Here is a 9,066-nt window from a genome sequence, read left to right on the forward strand (position 1 = left end):
ATTTCGAGGCGCATGTGGGTGCTATTACTGTACCTCCCCTCGAAAAGAATCAATCAAGATTCAGACTCCTAGGAATTTGCTTACAGTATTTATTCAGTGAGTTACAGATATTGTACGAGACGTGACTGGAAAATCGTATTGCAGGAGAGTTGACAATCAACGCATAAGTATGACATATGTCAGTGTAAAGTCAACCATACTCTCTAAGGCTACATTCCATATTTTCAGTCTCTTGTCAGGGGAAAATGGGTTGGTCTGGGTGGGATTCCCCACTTAACCTGTAGAGAGAGGACATGTATACACTTATTGCAACATTCTGTTGATGCCCTGGTTTTGCCTGCACCACATTGTGGAATAGAGGAAGGCTGTCTCCAACACACAGTACTATCCAAGGCCAATTCCATCTTCTAGCCTACACGTTAAGACCTCGGTCACGTTCACTAGGCAAACGTTGAATAAAAGATTCCGTTTGCTCTAAATAACATAACGCTATCTGAACACTCCGCAACGTTGTGCCCCGCTTAATGCGCCCCTCATAATCCCGTGACGCCGACCAGGTGAAAAGAAAGTGGCAAATGTTACAAAGCCACGTTTTATGTAGGCCTAGTCTAATTGTAATCTCTGTTCACACTTGTGTTTGTTCTAACTAAGCTGTTGCGAGATATTTACCAGTAATGACACGCTTGACTCCTGATCAGTATTTGCATTACAAGGCAACTGTACCAAATGAGTATCTCCAGTTGGTTACAAGTGTAACCTGTTTTCACTGTTAGGCCTGCGACTGTTTGCATATACGAAGTCTTGTTGGGCACGGAGGTAAAATGGTTCTCAAATCATTATGGATTGAAATGACAAAAAAAAATGAGCACATTTTTTCCTTGTTTGAATGGTGAAATTTGCTCACTTTTTTTTCTTCAATGTTCATGATAATGCAGAAGAAAAGTGTACACAAAAAATTAAGGACATCTTCCTAATATTGAGTTTCACCCCCTCCTTTTTTCTTCAGAACAGCCTACATTTTTTTACGGGGCGTGAACTCGACAAGGTGTCAAGCGCGCCACGGGAATGCTGGCCCATGTTGACTGAAATGCTTCCCAGAGTGGTCAAGTTGGATGGATGTTCTTTGGGTGGTGGACCATTTTTGATACACACAGGAAACTGTTGAGTGTGGGGAAAACCCCAGCAGCGTGGCAGTTCTTGCCACAAACCGGTACGCCTACTACCATACCCTGTTCAAAGGCACTTAAATATTTCACCCTCTGAATGGCACACAATCTATGTCAAGGAAAGCGCAGGTGTCCTTAATGTTTTGCCGCAGTATCCTACAACAAATTGTCAGCAAAATACATTTTTTGCTAAAAACTATCATTGTCCATCTCCAGATTAACAAATCAAATAGCCTAAAATCTGTTTCAAGTTGTATTTACGTACTCATTTGGTTTTCATGATAACGTTGAGAGGAGCAACCTTGCGATGAGTTCATAGCAATTTGATCAAATATAAAAAAGTGAGTCATGCTGGGTTGCGGTCATCAGGGAAAGTACATTCACCCATTTAGCTCTTCCCTGTGAGTTTAATGAGGAAGGAGGGTTGAGCGCTTCAGTAGAGCTGGTTCACCAACATACCAGACATTGGAATTTTCTCAATTGCGTACTCTTCGCGTCCTCTCTCCTCACCTCCTTATCAAAACCCATTAGAAGAGAAGGTCAGAGGGGAGGGACCTCCGGCTTTCTAACCCAATGGGTTTTGAGAAGGAAGCGAGGAGAGGACACGAGGAGTACGCAATTGAGATGATCCTGTACTGATGGTTTGCTTGCATGTTGCAACATCTGGGGGAGAAACAAACCCTTGACAACCTACCGTGGGCAGTCTGTGGGAGAATGTCAATTGTGTACTTCTCGCGTCCTCTCTCCTCGGCTCCTCAAAACCCATTGGATGAGGAAGACAGAGGTCCGTCTCACCTTACCCCTCCAATGGGTTTTGAGAAGGAGATGGGGAGAGGATGTGTAGTGTATGCAATTGAGATTCTCCCACTGAGACTGCACACGGTATGTTGTCAAGGTTTTTTAAAAATGTGATTGAGACACACCACTGCCCCCTGGCTACAACAGTATGTATGAGTCTTAAACGCAGTAAAGGCCATTTCCCAGACACAGATTAAGCCTAGTCATGGGTTAAAACATTCTCCATTGACAATGCTTTTTAGTCTAGAACTAGGTTTATTCTGGGTCCGGGTAACCGGCCCAATCACACTCAAACTCGTCAGGTTATTAGGACTTTGTCTCCAATCTCCAACTTAAAAACGGAGGCCTTGACACCTGTTGACGTACCTGCTACACACACTACCAGAAACAATGACTGAAATCTGTTTGGCACATCTCAGGCAAGGTTTCTAGCTGTGTGGGCAACTTGTAACACTTGGAAATTACTCTGTGATAGAGGTAAACTACAGTTGTACATTTATTACAGTCCTAGGTGGATATTTGTATCATTAGTGCATGCCTTATCATGCATTGTGGTTGCCACCTTTGCAATACAACAATATCATGGTTCATTGCGATTATCAAATACATGTAGGCCTACGGTATAAACGTTATCTTGAAGCAATAAGTAATTCCATGTGGCATTACCAATGCAATGACTATACCAGTTACATATATTAAGGATTTTACGACAGTTTAGCGTTTTTGAAGGAGCCATTGTTTCAGTCATGTGTAGGTTAGTGACAGGTTATTCAGGTGTTGGCCCGCAAAAAGGTTTACCTGTGCCGATTAAACTTTTTAAATCAGAGTCATACACTTGGAATTACTATTAGAACACTAGGAATACACAGGCTAGTGAACGAAAATGGTCAAGGAACACGACGTACGGCAGTGAATACAATAGGACATGCCGAGAGTTCAAGGTGTGCGTAGGGCTAACTCACCTGCCGTGGCGTCGGTGTGGTCAAATGTTCCGTTTAAATAATCATGTAAATGTCAACTAGGCAGCGACAATGTTTATGAAGAGCAGTCACTCATTGTATGGCTTGTCTTCCGTGAGAATTGAAAGTAAATGCAGCCGTGCCGAAACTAGAACAATGCCTTGTTGAGACATGGGAAAAGACACACGCCCAGTTGAATCAGCGCAACTTTCGCGCATTCATCATTGGAGAGGACAGCCAACTCAAAACAGTCACCCCGGACACTTTTTCAATTGAGTTTTGAAAGTGCAGTAACTGCAGTCGACTGTGGCGGTTTTATTTTTTGACGCAGTAGTTGCAGAATACATGCAGTGTACTGCAGTTATACACCAAAATTGCTGCAGTAAAAAAAACGTATTTTGGACGCAGTATTTGCGTTATACTTCACTCTGACTGTAATCTGTTTTTGTAAGGGGATGGCGCTTGTATTGTTGACGGCGAGACCAAAAATATCTTTTTTTTACCAAAGGAATTTGCCATTCCAAATGCCATTCCTTTAATTCATGCCTTTTACAGGTCTTTCTTAACTTGAGTTAATAGGCCTTGGGCACATCTTCAGGTAAGGGTGGTCAAAGGCATAGGATGTGTCAAGGCAGACAAGCACCTCTGTACCTAATTAAACCAGCCTTTGAGTGTTGCCTCAAAATGTGTGAAATTAGTTATTAGTTCTCCCTAGTCTGCTATTTCCCCTTCAAACGTTATGGTTATCAATTACCATTGACACATAATGCATTGTTTACCTTGTTTCTACTATTCTGCAATTAAGTGCCATTTTGTCAATGTTTGTCCATGTCTAGCTGAAACCTCATGTGTAGGCTACGAAGAAAGATTCATGACTTATTTCATTGTAGTATTTCATCTCATGCAGTATACCATGAAGTGTCAGTCGAAATATTAGGTGTCATGCTAAATTATGAAGTTATTATTTTTTTCAGTTGATAAGAAAGGAGGGAAAGATTATGGAATTTGAGTAACATGTTCCAGGTGAGTCCCCCATCCCCTTTTCTCTGATTTGGTTGGCTTGAGAGTTCTCTCTGAATCTGTTGTCACGTTCCTTTACATTAAACTAAAGCTGGTGTGGTTGTATGGTGCCACACCTTTTGGTTTCTGCATGAGGACAAGATTAAAAACGGCGACGACTTTGACTAATAAACATTTGTCATTGATGTTATGATTTCCATTTGCAAAAACCATTTGACAGTCAGTATAATCTCATTTCGGCTACCCCCTCACTAAAAGTGGTGGATCGGAAACATATTATTTGGGCTCCCGAGTGGCGCAGCGGTTTAAGCCACTGCATCTCAGTGCTAGAGGCATCACTACAGACCCTGGTTCGATTCCAGGCTGTATCACATCTGATTGGGAGTTCTATAGGTCGGCGCAGAATTGGCCCAGCATCGTTAGGGTTTGGCTGGGGAAGGCCGTCATTGTAAATAAGAATTGTTATTAACTGACTTGACTAGTTAAATAAAAATACATTTGCCTGTATAGTGATTTAAGCTGCATTGGCACCCTGAATGCTGGTATGCAGGTAGAGAGAGATAAAAAGCAAACATTCCCATCATTGGGTGTTAGTTAAACATAGGCAGCAGGCTGTTTGGCCCAGGGCACTGTGTGCTGTGCCTGACGCAGGAATGATATCGGACTGGTTTGACAACAGCAGTCCTGGGGCCTGTGCTAAGAGGGAGTCACCTCTAATACATGCCAAGACAGTCCGCATGTGTACAGTCACATATCTGTTTTAAGGCAGAGTTTGTAATCACTCTACCACAAAGGGACTTTTTGTTGTACTGATCATTTTACATGACGTTATATCACTCTTACACCAGGTAGTTAAACTTACTCAGCTAGTCTGCAACTGCAGAGAAGATACTTTCCTGGACTAAAATGCCTTCTCAATGGGGCTTCTCAATGAAAATCCTCAATTCTAGTCCAAAATGAGCATAATTTGTCTGGGAAACTGGCCCGATGAGTAAGAAGGTAAACAGTGTCACAGATCGTTTTGAAACAGTGCATTTATGAAAAAGGGGAAATACAAAAAAGGAATTACACAGACAAGGGAACATAAACTTAACATAGGCGGATATTCATTTTTACAGATCTTACCGCAACTTGTCACTTGTCGTGTGTTATATGTGTTACTTAGTCCACTAGATGGCGACCTTAACCCAATAGAATGACAATGGACAGCACTCTCCTCCTCCACAGATGTGTAAATATACCACAGACCCTCACTAAGCTGGCTTCTCTTATGGATCTGGGAATTCAAGTTTTTTGCAGGGCGTAACGTATTTTATGAAATGGACGAGGACCCCTTTTGGTTCGTGGGCTCCACTTTCAAAACTACTGGCTGAAATGATCCATCACTTTAAATCCCCATTGTTCAGATAGTCCCAATAATTCAAAATGACCTGCAAAATAAGTGACCTGGAAACAATTTTAACCACTTATTGTGTTTTACCTAGTATGACCTTCCCTGACACAGTGAGTAGCCTTGCATTCATTGATTGTAAGGTTACAGCCTCAAACCTGTGATGAGATGACAGTATCCAAGTAACATGATAAGAAATTAGAGGCCTGTTTTAAGTATTGTAGTTATCCTGCTGTTTTTTTTAGGATAGAATCCCATTCTAGTTCTGTGGTGCAACGTATGGTCTTTGAGTGCTAAAAATAAACGTCCTTTTGTCGAAATGCACCCATGTACATCATTTTAAACATTATTTTAATTGGTTGTGCTGTGCAAGTTTACAGGTAGACTAAGTACATAAAGTGAACTATGCCATATGATATGGTAATTGTCTCGAATCAATAGATGACTCACTTTTTGTCAATAAAATCAAGTATATTTCAAATGTTTGTGTGTACTGCCCCTTTCTCCGGCAGTCATTTTTACCACATATTTGATTATTTATTTAACCAAAAGACCCTTGAGTTTAGAATCCTCTTTTGCGAGGGATACCTGGCAAGAGGTCAACAGGAAGTATTCAGCATATAGGACCCCTTTTGTGCTTCTACACCTGCATTGCTTGCTGTTTGGGGTTTTAGGCTGGGTTTCTGTACAGCACTTTGAGATATCAGCTGATGTAAGAAGGGCTATATAAATACATTTGATTTGATTTGATATAAAGTACAAAATAACATACAGGAGAACAATACACTAAAAACAACCCTCCAGTTTTAAGGTCTTTTGCAGGTCGTTCCAAGACCGAGGAACGTTATAGGAGAATTATCTTTTTCCCATCTCAGGACTGGCCTTATGAACAGCTATTTCCTTGTACCCCTCATACAAACTCATACAAATAGTGGAAGAAAAGGACCTCAGTTCCCTCACAGACTAACGTGATCTTTTAGGTGTGTATCACTAAGCCTCGTTAAGCTGTCCCATTTTATAAACCTGTACACAGGTATGTAAACAGAAACTGGATGTATTTAGTATTGTAAACCTGGCTAGAATATTCTAACAGCTGTAGGCCTACCGTACATGTAACGCTTATCTCCAATAAATTGCATCAAATGTGGCAATCCTGAAATGTTAATCAAGTCCATCATGTAAGCCTACAATCTGCATTGGAATAATTTAAACTGGGTTAGATTTTGTGTCAAAATGAGGATCAAAATCCCTCGGTTTGAATGTCATATGGGTTAGAAAAAGTTACGTTTATTAAGAAAATGAATGTAATAGTTCAGACTATGTGCTGCATCAGATGACGTGGCCTCCACAATCCACCGACCTCAACCCAATTGAGATGGTTTGGGATCAGTTGGACCGCAGAGTGAAGGAAAAGCAGCCAACAAGTGCTCAGCATATGTGGGACCTCCTTCAAGACCGTTGGAAAAACGTTACAGGTGAAGCTGGTTGAGAGAATGCCAAGAGTGTGCAAAGCCGTCATCAAGGCAATGGGTGGCTACTTTGAAGAATCTCAAATATAAAATATATTTTGATTTGTTTAATACTTGTTTGGTTACTACATGATTCCATAGGTGTTATTTCATAGTATTGATGTCTTCACTATTATTCTACAATGTAGAAAATAGTAAAAATAAAGAAAAACCCTGGTATGAGTAGGTGTGTCCAAACTTTTGACTGATACTGTATTACAACTTCAGTTTTGTAGAGTGGTGAGTGAATTAATTTGAATTGTTCTCCTCTTAGTTGTTAAGAAATGAATACACAAGTTGCCTTTCTAACACACCCATTTTGAGAAATGTCCAACCTTTTCATTCAAAACATATTCAAGCCATAAGTCTCGAGGGGGTGTGGTATATGGCCAACATACCACGTCTAAGGGCTGTTCTTATGCACGAAGCAACGTGCGTACAGCCCTTAGCCTGTGGTATATTGCTACTATAAACTGGTTACCAACGTAATTAGAGCAGTAAAAATAAATGTTTTGTCATACGCGTGGTATACGATCTGATATACGAAGGCTGTCAGCCAAACAGCATTCAGGGCTCGATTCACCCAGTTTCTAACGATGTATAACCACCTGCAGGTGCAAGTGAGCTGTCCTGCAGACAGTTTAAATACAGCCAAAATCACTCACTGAACACAGGTGCAACGCAGAGAGCGCAAGATAATGGTCCACACCTCGTCAGGAATTTTACAATAAGGAGTTTGCTTCAAGAGATTTAATAGACATTTAGTCAAGGATATTTTATCAATCTGTCAGCATTTTTTCCTATTGTTCTTTTATTGTGTCTTTTTTTTAAAATCAACTCACATTTTAGTAGGCCTATCCTTTATTATCTGAAGTTTGTCATCTCATCTGAATACCGTGACCAGCTTCTCAGATATGTTCTTGCTTTAACCGGTCTCTGGCTCAATGACCGCAAAGGTACTTTTACAATGAGAGCAAGGTAACATCGAAGGAAACGTACCTGTCGACGCCACCAGACACACGATGTGCGCCAATTACAAGTCGTTCTTTCAGCCGCCAGGTACGTTTTCCTACTTGTCTGCCACCCAGTGGCGACCCGTCATTCAGGGCAGGTGGAGCAGAGCCCCACCTCTTTTGAGCCCCACCTGTTTAACTAAAAAAAATATATATAATCTGGCAGTAACACGTGTCACATATCAGTTTGCAAACAATGTAAAAAAAATAAATAATTGAGTTAATAAAGCCGGATACAAACATGGTCTCTTTGTTGCTTTCTTGAGTAAGGCAGCTCCAAAATGCAGGTGTTTCAGCCTTGCTCAGTGCTTTCTGTGGTGGTGGGGCAGCCAGCAGAAAATACGGAGCTGTAGGGGTTGGTTATGTTCTCTAGTCGCGCCATGATTGGCTCAGTGTTTTGTCACTCATGGGGACACTACGTCACCGCAAAAATCTATAGGGAGAGCTAGAAAGTTCAAGCCCCCTTGGTTGCTGCCATAGATTTACATTAGAAGTGCCCATCCATGAAGGCTTAAGGTCATTGGCCACTCACGATATAGCATCTAATGGTGCAGTAAGTTACTTGATGTCCTATTGCGATATAAAAGACACAGCTTAGTAATACACTATACATTTTGAGAAATATAACTGATGACAGCAACCATTTATTGTTACAAATAGTAATAGTTTAAGTATATATCTTCTCTCGGTCAGTTTTACATGAATGACATTGATATGGATGTGTTCAATGTAGCCATACTCAATGTTTGGGTATGTGTGAGAGTGTTGAGAGTATAAATTTACTTTTGACCTCTGCCTTGTGTGTGTGAGTAGCGGAGATTCAGACGACCCGAGTGCTGAGTATCCTGTTTTTAGCCGTTTTGGTACTGAAGGCTACACTGGGGGTGAGATGCACCCGATGCCTGTAGGAGGACGAGAAGGAGAAGGAGAAAGTAGCCGTTGCTGGAGAAGTGCTCTTCATCACCATAGGTATAGTAGGCTTTTTCATATCAGTAACGGCTGTTGTGTGACAGCCTGCGTTTAATCTACTTAGCTCTGAACAGTACATGCTACATAGTGAAATGCCAAGCGTTTTATCGAATGGCATAACACAACACAGCTCTGTCCGCAAAGCTCTGTCCCATAGCCTAACTGAAATGCTGCCTTAAGCCACTTGTACAACTGAAAATGCTGATACTGTAGCTAGATCAATTCTATTTTGAGTGGCAGAAG

General features: G+C 41.2%; 1 long non-coding RNA gene across 1 annotated transcript; it reads right to left on the reverse strand.

Moving 5' to 3' along the window:
- Positions 1-66: 66 nt before the first annotated feature.
- On the reverse strand, positions 67-4,363 carry LOC115157985 (uncharacterized). Its single transcript, XR_003868595.1, has 2 exons — positions 2,927-4,363; positions 67-278 (listed from the first exon to the last, which is right to left on the reverse strand). It is a non-coding gene; the product is annotated as an uncharacterized LOC115157985 (long non-coding RNA).
- Between the last annotated feature and the right edge of the window lie 4,703 nt (positions 4,364-9,066).

This window comes from Salmo trutta, chromosome 22 (assembly GCF_901001165.1).
Source record: "Salmo trutta chromosome 22, fSalTru1.1, whole genome shotgun sequence".
Lineage (NCBI taxonomy): Eukaryota > Metazoa > Chordata > Actinopteri > Salmoniformes > Salmonidae > Salmo > Salmo trutta.